This window comes from Castor canadensis, chromosome X, assembly GCF_047511655.1.
Source record: "Castor canadensis chromosome X, mCasCan1.hap1v2, whole genome shotgun sequence".
Lineage (NCBI taxonomy): Eukaryota > Metazoa > Chordata > Mammalia > Rodentia > Castoridae > Castor > Castor canadensis.
In genome coordinates this window covers 94,282,480-94,295,950 of record NC_133405.1, presented here as the reverse complement: position 1 = coordinate 94,295,950, position 13,471 = coordinate 94,282,480, and the positions used below count along the sequence as shown (strand labels likewise).

At 41.6% G+C, this 13,471-nt stretch overlaps 1 long non-coding RNA gene across 1 annotated transcript in view; it reads left to right on the top strand.

Moving 5' to 3' along the window:
• LOC141419598 (uncharacterized) overlaps window positions 1–11,041 on the top strand; it is a 47,450-nt gene extending 36,409 nt beyond the window's left edge. Inside the window, exons 3-4 of the long non-coding RNA XR_012444237.1 lie at window positions 3,835–4,080; window positions 6,359–11,041. This is a non-coding gene — a long non-coding RNA (uncharacterized lncRNA). The remainder of the gene's footprint in view (window positions 1–3,834; window positions 4,081–6,358) is intronic.
• The last annotated feature ends 2,430 nt before the right edge of the window (window positions 11,042–13,471 follow it).

Here is a 13,471-nt window from a genome sequence, read left to right as displayed (position 1 = left end):
AAGGCTCAGGGCTCCATGTCAAGCACCATAAAAATGAATGAATAAATAGACAAATAAACAGATAAGTGCAAAACCCCACCCTAACACGGTAGGCTGTTATTCCCTGCATATTTTGAAACACGAATGTTGTAATCATACTTCTTTTTTTTCCTTTTAATTTTTGTTTTTATTAGCATATTATTATTGTGCTGGAGATACATTGTGACATTTACAAAAGTGCTTACAATAGATCTTAGATTCACCCCCTCCATCATTCTCCTTTATTCCCCCTTCCCCCTTCTTAGAACAGTTTCAGCAGGTCTCATTTTCCGTTTTCATACATGAGTACATAGTAGTTCCACCACATCCTCCCTCCTTCACCCTTTCCTCATATCCTCACCCCTCCCACTGGTACAAATAAATTCCTTCCTTGTTATCGAGAGGAGTGGTTTTCCTCTGTGTTCAGTGAGTACACTGGGTGCTCCCCTCTGATTTCTAATCCTCAGATTTTACACTGCCGCTTTCATTCCAGGTGCTATCCCTTTAGACAGGGGCTTTCTCTTGGCCCCTGCCCCTCCTTAGGATATATTCACTAGGCTGGGTGGCAATTGGTGGTGCCCATCTCTACCGAACAGGTTTGGATGGGGTTCCACTCAAGATGTTTGAGCACAGGTACCTCTTGGGGGGAAGGCAGTCGGGTTCAGCTTCTTGGATATGCAGGTTCCCAACACTCCTCCTCCCACCTGAGGAGCTGATGTGTGAACAGTGACCGGGCCCTCCCACCTTCTGGGCAAACCTGGGAGCTGTAGCTTGAGCTCTTTGGTCCAATAGCTCTTCTCTGGGAAGGCAGTACCTTTCAACTTGCTACTAACTTCTCTGAGGTGTGTGATTTTTTTTTCCCTTAGGCTGAGCTGAGCTGCCCATTCCCACACACAGGCTCAATTAGCCCCTGCTTGGACTGAGCCACCTCTACTCCTACTAGGCAGGGTCGGACATTTCATCCATTTATTAGGCCAACAGCTTTGTCTAGGAGGGGTGCAATCAATGCCCACAAGTTGATCCGAACTATGCTGTTTCCTCCAGGACAGAAGATGCAGCAAGCCCACCTGAATGGGTTATATGCATCTCTTAGTTTTATCAGAGGTTAGCAGATCACCATCACAAGCAGCAGTCGGAGGTTCCATGTCCTCAATTCTTGATCCTTCTCTCTAGGGTCCATGACAACCCAGGCACTTTCAGAATTCAGTCTGCAATCCTTTTCATTGGTTTTTTTTTTGCTCTTCAGAAAGAGAGAAAAGAAAGAAATAAAGTGCTCCCCGGTGGCACAGCAGTATGGCAGCCATGGCACCCATGTGTGTGGAGCTGTTTTGCACTATAAAAGGTAATTTAAAGTTTGGTCATTGTAGATTTGATCTACCTACATATTGATAATATCCTATTTGGCAGAGTAGCCAGATTCCCCCACCTGAAGTTTTCTTTCAGGCTTGTGAGAGCTCAGTGTTCTGGGGTCTATTAGCAATTTTCCATCTTGGTAAGTCTCTCTTGTAATCATATTTCCAGTTTGGGAAATGGAGTCATTTAACATTTGAATACCATTGTGTTATATGTGAGAATTATGGATGTTCTGCTTTGGAAACCTGGTTGTGTCTACCATTACACTGGAGGTCTGGCCTACAATATTCTCTGCCTCACATACTATAATACCATTTATCCCCTCACCACGTACACACAGCCACCACCACTACCACAACCACCATACTCAGTCTTCCCTTGCTGAGGTACTTAGGGCCAAGGTTCATGAGACCTGTTCCTGATGAGCCACTCATGGAAGGGCACCAATCACTGGGTCTAGGTCACTGCTTTATATGGTGAGGAGACCTGTGATGTGACTGAGGCCTGGGGGGTCATAGGGTGATGTCATGCTCCTCACCAAAGCTACCATGCCCACCATCCTGTAAAGAAACTTGAGTCTCTCAATTCATCAAAATCTTTTACTAGAGTGCTCAAAAGAGGCCTATCATTCCCTTTTCCCAAGTCTTTCAGGTTTTCCATTAAGAGATCCTTAAAAGAGATCTTCCCACTTTTTCTCTTGCCTATCCCAGGAAAACAACTATACTGACTAAAATCCCTTAACACTCCAATTAAATTTCAATTGGTCTGTAGGGTGAGCTTCAAAGTAACATAATCTTTTTAAGTTTAAGTCAGAGGTGATTAAATAGTTCTTCTTTGAGCATCATAGAAAATAACTTTTTGGTTCATAGCATCCTTAGACCATCTCACTCCTTCTGCAATGTTGTCAACCTCTACTCCATCTCAACCAATAAATCAGGTGTGGTTGCACATGCCTGTGGTCCCAGCTATGTAGGAGGCCATAGGTCATCCAGTAACACAGTCATTACTTCTAGTAACTTAATATTCACTCAGGGTTTACCCTGTTACTTATATGTTCTTCCAAACAATTCTTGTTTTGCTTGTTTCGGTTGCATACTATATATTCTAAATAATTACCTTGATGGATAGAATGACAATAAATAATTGTATACATGTTCCCTACATAAAACTATGTAGAAGACATGACCTTAGTGGTATAAATTAACCATGTAGCCACATCCTCACACACAGTCAGAAAAAAGGTTGAAAGAAACATGGCTACCTATTGTTTATTTCTTTTCTTCTCTTTATAATTTTATGAATCTCAATATTCTGTTTTATAAGCATTTGCAATATTTTATAGGTTTTTGTGATGCTGCAAAAATTCTACTTTTAAAATAATCCTAAATGAATGTAGAAATGTTAAACTGGCCGGGGCCACCGTGAGAAGGGGACTAGAGAGGAGTGAAGAGGACTGGTAGAGATGAACCAGTTGGGGTTGTAATACACATGTTCATGGAAGCAACAGAAGTAATCTCTCTGCGTAGTTATCTGTATCTCAAACTAGCAAAAGCGCCATGTTTACCTTATTATCTTTTATGGTTTTTCTTCTACAAAATCAGAGCAGGAAGGTAAAACAGGTTCTGCCTGGGGTGGGGAAGGTTGGCACTGGTAGGAAGGGGGAGGTGGCAGAGAAAGATGGTAGGAGGATGAATATGGTGAAAATAATGTATACACATGTATGTAAATGCAAAAATGATACCTGCTGAAACTGTTTCAGGAATCAGGGGAAGAGGGGTGAATTCAAGTATGATATATTTGATACATTGTAAGAGCCTTTGTAAATGCTACAATGTATCCCCCCAGCACAATAATTTTTTAAAGTACATAAATAAATAAAAATAAAACATTCCTAAAAGTCATTCAATGAAAACAAAATATTTTACATGCATGCATTCTCTTTTTAAGCACCATTTTCTACTTTTAAACACCATTTTCTGAGCCAGAATTCGATCTTGGTCCAGCCAGAAAAATTTCAACCAGCCACCCACATGTTCCCTCTAGGAAAACTTAAGTGTTCTTGCTGTAAGTTGTCAAGCTGCCGAATTATAGAGAACTGGCCCATTATTATGTCTACCTAGTTACCCCACCTCAGTAGTTGACCCTTCACTATGGTACAGTTTTCCCCATCAATGTCAATATTTATGTGGAAATGTGTGATGGGAAGTTCGCAGTCTGGGAGCCAGACATCCCATGATTCCAGTCAAGTGTTCTCCCATTAACTGACTCTATAACCATAGGTCTGTCACTATTTCTTGCTGAGCTTTCCTTTCCTCCTCTCTGCAATGAGCTTAGCAGGTTTTATGATAATTTGACATGTTTAGCACACTAGGATTTTGGAAATATTAGTCATTGTCATAATTCTTGCTCATTCTTTAGTAGAAGAGAAAGAATGATTTCAATACAAACATTCATGTTTTGCAGGATATCTATGTTGTAGTATTTCCAAGTGAACATAGAGTGACTGAGAATTTGAAGAACTTAAAAAGTAAATCTGAGGCTTGTCATGAGATTGTGGAGGAAGCAACAAAAGAATCCAGCTTCTGATTTCTGCCTAAGGGTTCCTATCCAAGACGGGAGTGGTGTGGATGGTCTGACTGATACAACTATCTGGAGAATGAGAAGCACCTACTCCACTGAAAACAACTGCCAGGACTCTGGTATAAACAAGTAGGTGGTGGTGGTGATCACATCCAGGTAGTTTCCTCCCTCTGGCATTCAACACTTTGCACTGCTCCCTCATCATCATTTAATCAGGAGATCAGCTATAATGAAGTCTCTGAATCATGGAGGTTTTCCTTTGTGCCAAGTACTTTACTCCCTCTAGGTACAAACATTGAGGGCCATCTACACAGCAGGCAGTGTCTTAGGAGCTAAGTAGCTCCAGGCAACCAAGCTGTCTAAAATGTCTGCCCTAGTGGGGGATGACAGCAACAAATACCAAATATAATAAATAAAAATAATATATGGTACAGTAGAAGGCAATATGTGCTGGTGGAGAAGTAGAGCAAGAGCAAGGGATTAGCAGTGCTGATGGATAGGCATGCTGTTTTAAATGGGGTATTCCAGGCTGGCCATAACAAGAAGGTGATAAGTGAGCAGATACTTGAAGATAAAGATAAAGGTGCAGGGGTGTCTGGAAGAAGAGTAGGAAAACCTGGGGCAAGCAAAGGTGAGGTGGGAGCATGCCTGGGGTCTGTGTCAGGATAATCAATCAAAAGGCAAAGGGTATTTTGACCTAGTGAGAAGATAGCTGTGCAAGCATCTACAACAGGATTGTAAGCACCATCTATAAGGTAGGGAATGACATTTAGTAGATCCTGGAAAAGCTAAACACAGGAAGTGCCACATGACTTGAGCCCTTAGGTTTGGATAGATAGGTGGTGCTTTTCTGGGGGAGGGGTGGCGGTTGTTGGAGGGCATTCTGAGAAGGATAGAATAGGATGGGTGATATCCTGGGAGTCAAGACAACACTGGTGATCATTTCAACCATTTTTATTCAGCAGCCAGACAGCATTTACTGGGTTTGATCTGAAAATTTGAAAGCATACTCAGAGGTTTAAATTAATAGCATTCCACCACAAGTGTGAAGCCTCGTTCTTTCAAGCAAACACCAATTTGTGTTCATTTCTTTCAATTTTCCAGTAGTACCAATAATGGCAGCATGAACATCTTTGATCATAAATCTACTTACACTTGTCCAGTTATTTCTTTGGCATCAGTTTTCAAAGGGAAACTGCTACTATCTCTAAAAATCCTGTAGTGGATATGTCCTGTACTATTATTCATATAAACCTACTCAGCAATGGTGGGATTGATCATCCGTTACTTACAGGTAGGAAACAGGTTCAGAGAAGTAAAGTGTCTTGAGGTAAAGGGTCTTACCAGGAGCCCCTTATTCCTCTGTTACACGGTTCTCAGCTTTTCTCCTATGTGTAAACCCCTTCACCGGGATACTGAACACCCCACCTCCAACGTATGTGTTCATATTTAGGAATTATAGATATATAAACTTGTACAGTACATGCATTGGTTGAGCTCAACTCCAGTCGGTCTCCTGAAAGAGTGAAGCTACTTGCGGGATCTTAAATGTTCCAGCTATGTAAGATGGTCTGAGTCTTTGTTGCTGCTCTTGCAACATCACTCAATGCTCTCCTTGATCTGACCCTTGTTAACTCTCCATTCTCAGCCTCCTCCATTCTTGCATTCACAATGTTTATTGACATGTGCTCTGGTGAAAAATATATGTGAATTCTGGAACTGGTCTGCCATTAAGTCTGTTTTAACATTTGCAAGGTGATGAGGACCTTAACGATTTTAAAAGTTTGGGGGCAGTGTTGATGGGCTAATGGATACAAAGCACCTAACTCTCAGTACCTGGCCCAGAGGAAAGACTCAACAGCTGGTATCTGTCCCATATCCGTGTTTCTGTATTACCTGACAAAGGAGAGTTACAACACACACACTCTGCAAGTGTTTGAGATTGGAGGTTGGAAGACATGGGAAATGACCTTCAAAACTAAACATGTGGCCAATGACCTTCTCCTTAGGTTCACTTCCCTTTTCCATAGTATTTTAAATGCCTCCACAGGTCATGAGTTGGTCGTTCAGAGGAATGAATACTTGCACATTAAGATCTGACATTCTGTGTTCTCTACCTGAAGATTGCTATCCTGGGGATTCCTGTAGTATGTGAAATTCAGCAGGGAGCAGATGGGGTTTTAGCCACTATTCCAAATGTGCTGACCACGTCTTTGCTTATTTTAGTGCCAATCTAAAGAAATGACTAAACTAATTAATTAGAAGTACAGATTACAGTTGCTGAAATCACAAGGGGCTCTTCCTTAAATGTGTGTAGCCGTGTATAGTAGGTGCTTCAGGAATGTAGAAGACATGACATGTTTTCACTAGACTCTTTGTGTTTCTAATATATGCTTTCTTCTTTGAGATGATGGAAGAAGAATAGCAATGGGAGAGTTCAAGATCAGCTCGAATGAAAACAAAGTCAGTGGAACACAGGAGACACAAATTATTCAAGGCCTCTGTACCTTATCAGGTTGCCAAAAGAGCAAAATACTCTTCCCCCTGTGATACAGATAAGAAGAGATTCAAATGTGAATGCTGCTACTGCCAGAAATATATGGGGAGTATTCCCGGGATCTCAACTAGGAAGAAAGCAACCTCTCATTCTTCTTCCTGGGATAAGCTAACACAAGACCTCAACAACTTGACACTGAACTCTGGTACCACCCAGGCCCTTCTTGTGCAAGAAAGGATGGTGGAAAGACTGAAGAGAAGGAAGCTGTGGCAGCAAAAACACAAGAGGATGTTTCAGAGTCTCATGCAAGAATGGACAGAATACCTCTGAGATTGTCATCCTCAGAAGAAGGAAGATCAGAACAGGTAATGTCATGATGTGAAAATCTCCAGCTCATTTTGGGAACCTGGTGAGGAGGAAGAGCTTCCAGCCTGATGACAAAGAATCCAGTCAACTGGCAATCCAATCTAGTTCCAGAAATATAGCAATCTTTCCCTAGGTTTGAGCTTTTCCTCCGTCACCTTGTCACCAATAAAGTGTAGCACATGTACCTAGTGTTTGTACCTGGCTGTTTGCAGAATGCTTACTTTCCTTTTCATTGCAGCTCAGAGAAGCACTAGGTCAGATTGTGTGTGTATGTGTGTTTCACTTTTTTACTTTGAAATCGTCATAGATGCAGAGGAAGCTGTGAATATAGAGCACCCTTCACACAATACTTACGTCGTACATATCTAGTATACAATATCAAAACATGGACATTGATAATGGTACAATGGGCTGGATAGATCTATGTCACTTCATCATATGTGTAGATTTTTGTAACCACCACTGCAATGAAGTTTCAAAACTGTTCCATCACACGCTACCTTTGTAGTCACAGCCAGCCTCAAACCCTATGCTGGGGCAAACATAAATTATTCTCCATTTCTCTAATTGTTTAATTTCTGCAAAACAGAATCATGCAAAATGGTGACCTGTGGGGGCTGGCCTTTTCCATTGGCCTTAGTTTGATACAATTCATTGTGTGCATCATAAGTCTATTCCTTGGGGATACAGTTCAGTGGTAGAGTGCAAGCCTAGCATGTGTGAGGCCCTAGGCTCAATCCTCAGCACCATACAAAAGAGAAAATATTCAATCCTATTTATTGCTATGTTATCATCCCATGGTTTTGGGTGCACCCATCATTTCTTTACCTATTCACCTATTGATGGACATTTTGGTCTCCAGAATTTGGCTCTTACACACAAAGCTGTTGTGAAGAAAGCTGTTTTTGTGGACCTAAGTTCACATGTCTGTAAGAACTTGTGAACGTATAGCCTAAACAGACAAGAGAACTGTGATTTGAAGAGTGAGCTGGTACCAGAGATGTACCAGCTGTATTCATACCAGCTGATACCAGTGTATTCATATGGTGCTGTAACTGAGAGCCCTATTAAGAAAGGCCCTATTGTCTGAGCTTACTCCTCTGAGTATCAGAAGGCCCTGCCCTGTATCCTCCTATCTGCAAGCCCCAGAAGCCTTTCCTCTACACTGGGTATCAGTTTGGGCCCAGGAGAGTAACTTTTGACACAAATCTCCTATAAACTTTATGCATTGAAATGTGAGTTCTACACTTCAGAGGAAAATAGAAGGTGCTTCCTTTTGAAATTGGTGGTTGCATTTAGCCTGCATTTCCTGACACCACCTTCAGGAGAGCTACTCTGTCTACCTATGAGCCTCAGGACCTGTCAGAGCTGGCAAAAGTCCACTGCAAGCTCTGGTGTCCAGTGACCCACCAGTGTCTGCACTTTCCCAGTGAGATCTCTGGGACATCCCCCACATCCACTCACATGCTCTAGACCTGTGTGTCTAGAGCTGGACATAGAATATGAACAGCTTTGTGGCTCTGGAACCTGCCAGTGACTTCACTTTCCTGGCTCAATTTAAGGGAGATCTTCAGCTGTACCCCACAGCCCAGGGACCTGTGCAGCCAAAGCTGGGAATAGTCCCCACTGAGCCCTGTGTTTCTAGGACCTGGCAGTGACTGCATGTGAAGAAGTTTCCACTGCCTGCCCCACAGTCTTGGAACATTGGACACTGAGACAAGATCCCTGTCTTATGTAGGTGTGAGCACTGGGAGAAAAGAGGGCTCCTGGCCCATTGCTGCATATCTAGAAACTCAGCAACCAGAATCTACAACTCCTACCCACATTTGCACTTCACTGGTGAGATCCATAGGTCTCCTAACCAAAGCAGAAACACTTAGCATCACTCAAGCTTGTCCCTGGTGACCAGGGGAAGGACCAACGTATTTCCTCATTTCCTCGGCTGTTCCACTTTACACGCTGCCATCAATATATGCGACCTCCAGTTTCTATGACTCCTCTCCAGCGTTTGATTTTGTGATTTCTAAATAATGTAAGGGTGATAATTCATAACCCCAGTGAGGAAGGGTTCATCAAGGGTGGGGTGGGGTGTCCAATAGCTAGAAAACTGTAAAGGGAGAAGGGTGGAATTGGAGAACGCCATGTTAAAAACATAAGGCAGACTCAGAAATAAAAGTACTATGTGTTTTCTCCCACATATAGAATCTAGATTTAAAGAAAGATATGCCAGTAGTAATTGGTACCAATGCCTCACCCTAACAATTGCGATCATCCTTTTCTCTGAAAAACTCCAATTATCCGTCCCTGGCCATCATATGGAATCCTCTGGAAATACAGTTTACTTTCCTAGAGATAACGTGTCTACAGAGTATTTTCTAGTGATCCACGTCTCCTTTCTAAGTATTATTCATGCATTCATTTGACAAAAGCTCACTATGTGTCTGGCCCCTTTGAAGCAGGGAGAACACTAGTTAGTTCAGACCCAGAGGCCTCTAATCTGGTGGGGAGGACAACAGGCAAATGTGCTCATGAGTCACTGCTAGAAACAAGAGGAGCCTGAACAGAGATTTATTCCTCCCTTAGATACAAGTGTGCAAATGTAAGCAGCCCGTGTCTTGTATAGTGGCACCACACTGTCTTCTTGCTCGGCTTTCCTCTACATACAGCTTCCATCTTGGGGCCAAACTGGCTGCTCTGGCTATTACCATTAAGTCTGTACTGCAGCCTGTGCCAAAGGGAGCAGTAATATATGCTCCTCCCCTTTTACAACCTCAATGCAAGCTTTCTGGGGTGTATTCTTGAAGCTGAGCTTTTGCCACAGAGCCGTTAGGAGAGCATGTCGGGGGCAAGGCAGGGAGTGGCAGTGGCTTTGGGTGTCCTGTGAGGAGTCAGGTGACTGGCTACAACCCTCTGCAGAGCCAGAAGAGAGACTGGTAACAGAACTCTTTGGCCCCCTGGTACAGCAGGAAGCACAGGACCTCAGGGGAAGCTCCAGACGAGGCCTTGGTCAGTGAGTTCTGGGACAGTGAGTTAAGAGACAGGAATATGGGGTGCTTGGGGGACATCAACTTGGGGAGCCCATGTGAGGAGCAGACTTGAAGAAAGTGATTCCAGGGGAAGATTAATCGCAGCCAAAAACTGTTGGCACTCATTGCCATATTTACCTGGGCCATTTCTACCCAAGTGTTTTCTAGAGTTTCCACTTACATCACAACAACCTTGCTGAATGTGCCAAGCACTGGGCTGACCTCTCGAGAAAGAATGAGGTGAATTTGACTCAGTTCCTGTTCATGTGGAACACGAGGATATAAATCAAGCAGACATTCATATTAAAGAATGAGAAAGTGTGACTCCATGGCCCCTTGTAATGATCACAAGCCCAGAGAACCCAGGAAAGCTTCCAAGAGGGCATGACTTTTGAACTATGTGTTGAAAAAGGAAAAGGAGTTTCACTAGGCATGAAATCACAAACTTATTTGAAAGAGTCCAATTTATTACAGGATAGGAACAGGCTCCTAATATTGGGACAAACTTCAGTTTAACAAGTGTTGAATCCCCGGTACTTTCTCATGTCACACTCTTGTAGGTGCACTTTTGAAAGCACAATGGAGAAGGTTTTTGACTACAGTGTTTTCTTTTTTGAATTTCGTCTTGAATACAGAAACAGGTCAATGCATTTTTTACTCTACCCTGCACTAAAAACAAAACAAAAACCTAAGAACAGGACACTGGAGTTAGTACTTCCTGTTCTGCAGAGGAGCTTACCTTCCACCTTATTAACTATCTCATTCCCACCTTGATAACGTGGATGTTGCCTATAACACAAAAGAGCAATAACGAGTATAAAGAAATCGCAGACATGGTACATTGTTGGCTAACTGTAAAATTCGCCATTTCCAGTGTTTTGGCAGTTCCACAAAAACTTAACGTAAAGTTACAATATGAACCACCAGTTTGTCAGCTAGTCCTCCGAAGAAAACTGGAAACATGTTTATACAAAAACCTATACACGAGTGTTCATGGTAGCACTATTCACAATAGCATGAAAATGGGAAACAACACAAATGTTCAGAAACTGGTCAGTGTATAAGCAAAATGTGGCATGTCCATAGAATGGAATGTTATTGAAGAATAAAAGGGAATGACATACAATACGTGCTATAATAGAAATGAACCTTGAAAATGGTAAGCAAGACACAAAGGCCACAAAATTCTGTGATTCCAGTTACATAAAAGTTCCAGAATAGGCAAATACATAGAAAATAGATTAGTGTTTAGAAGGACTGAAGAGAATGGAGACTGACAGATTCTGGATAAGGAGGGGATTTTTTGGTGAGGGGGGAGTGATACAAGGCCTTGTGCATGTTAGGCAAACACTCTACCACTCAGCTGTATCCCCAGATCAGGAATTCCTTTTTGGGGTGATGAAAGTATTACAGAATTAGTGGTGATGTATGCACAAGCTAGTGAATATGCTGGAAACCATTGAACTATACACTTTAAAAACAGTGAATATTGTGGTAAAAGCATTTTACCTCCAAAAAACTAAAGTGACAGAAAAGAAAGGTTAAATACATGGTTTTGTTAACCTCTCAAATGAAGTGGTCTCATTATCACCCTTGTTAACGCTCTATGTTTCTTTCAACCTCTGAACATAATGCTATGCACAAATATTTATTTTAAAAGGTGATGATGAAGTTGATGAAGACTAAAATAACATTGATAACTACCTCACATGGACCAACACAAAAAAAGGCCAAAATGACCATCTTGGTGACAGCTTTTATGAAATTTAGCAGGTTGCTAGTATATCCTAATTGTCACATCCTGGCATTTAAGGATGTTTACACTCTAAATTAGGAAAGTTTTTACTTTGTTCCCCTGGGGCAGTTTTGTCAGAGAGAACACTTTCATTGATTTCTTGCAAAGAAAGACATGAGAAGTGTTTAGAAAGGAAGTCTGCTTTCTTGAGTGGGAAAAATTCAGGCAAAGGATTAAAATAGATGGCTGGATACGGTGGGGCACATGTGTAATCCAGCTCTTCGGGAGGCATCAAGGTCAAGCACGGCCTGGGTCAAAAGTTATAAGTCCCCATCTCCAGGCACATGTTCCATGTGATGACCACACTTGTAGTCAGTGCCAGCTATGTGAGAGACGAAAGTAGGAGGAGCATAGTCCAAGGCTAGCCCAGAGCAGGAAGGCATGCCACCATACCTGCAATAGAAGTAAAACAGAAAACACTGGAGGCATGGCTCAAGTGGTAGAGCACTTGCCGAGCAAGCGCAAGACCCTGAATTGAAACCCTAGTATTGTCCCCCTCCAAAAGAAATAAAAAGCAATGCCTCATAATATTTTAAATCCTCTGAATTAGCAACTGAATTGTAAAACTCAGTTTTCTCTTTTTAAAATAAAAATTGAGTTGAATTGTGTACTACATCTTTCAGCTTCTACTTCCCTTATAAGATGTGCATGTCATGGTTCATAGACAATAGTATTTGACAAAATTGATATGAAGAAGTTCAAAATTTGGGTACTAAATGTCAGGATGTCAATTCATTGTGTGTTGTGCACACACACACGTGTGTCTGTGTGTGTGTGCAAGGAATTATACACAATAGGCAGGCAGTACCACTTAGCTGCATCCCCAGCTCTGGCTCTCTTTAGTATTTCCAGCCTCTATTTTTTCTTTTACATATAGGGAATTGATAGGCTGGAGGATATTCTCAGTGGTAGAACTTTTGCCTAGCATGTGAGAAGCCGCTGGGTTTTATCCTCAGCATCAAAAAAAGAAACTACTGAAGAGAAATGAGAGACCATGAGAGAGGCCCAAGGAAATCTTGAATTCACATCTACACAGAAATCTACACATTACCCAGAAATCCACAGATGATACCACCCAGTGAATGTGAATCAATCTGCTGATTAAGTGCAACTTTAAAGAGCCAGATACGGTGTGTTTTATGCATATATGTATATGTATATATACATATATATATATAGTGTATATCCGTTATTCTATATATGTGTATGTGTGTATACAAATATGAGGTCTTAAGTAAACAAAGTATATTAATTATAACAGATATTTCCTCTTGTCCTATAGCCATACCTTGATTTTTACTTACAAAAGGACTATCAAGTCTGTTTAAAAAAAATACATGTTGCTCAGGAGGGCAGAACAGTCTGGAGAGTTGGTACCAGTGGGAGTGGGGAGTGGAGAAGATTTGGGGAAAGGATGTAGGAGGGTGAATATTGTACAAATACTGTATACACATGTATGTAAGGGGGAAAATGAGACTTGTGGAAACTATTCGAGGAATGGGGGTGGCCAGGTAAAGGAGAATGATGGTGGGGGTGAATTCAGGTCTGATATATTTGATATATTGCAGTAACTTTTGTAAATGTCACAGTGTACCCCCCAGCACAACAATAATAAAAAAGTAAACATAAATGTATGTTCCTGAAATGTGTGTGTTCCTTTGCTGCTTCTCATGAGACTAGTGAACTTTTATTTACTGTGTACATTTCCTGATTAATTTAGGCAGCAGAAATCCAAAGAAATCAAGTAGGATGTATGTAACAAAATGCAAAGACTTTAAAGTAACCTTATAGAACTATATGACTTATTTCAGAGAAAAAGGTTTCTCTGAGTTGTCT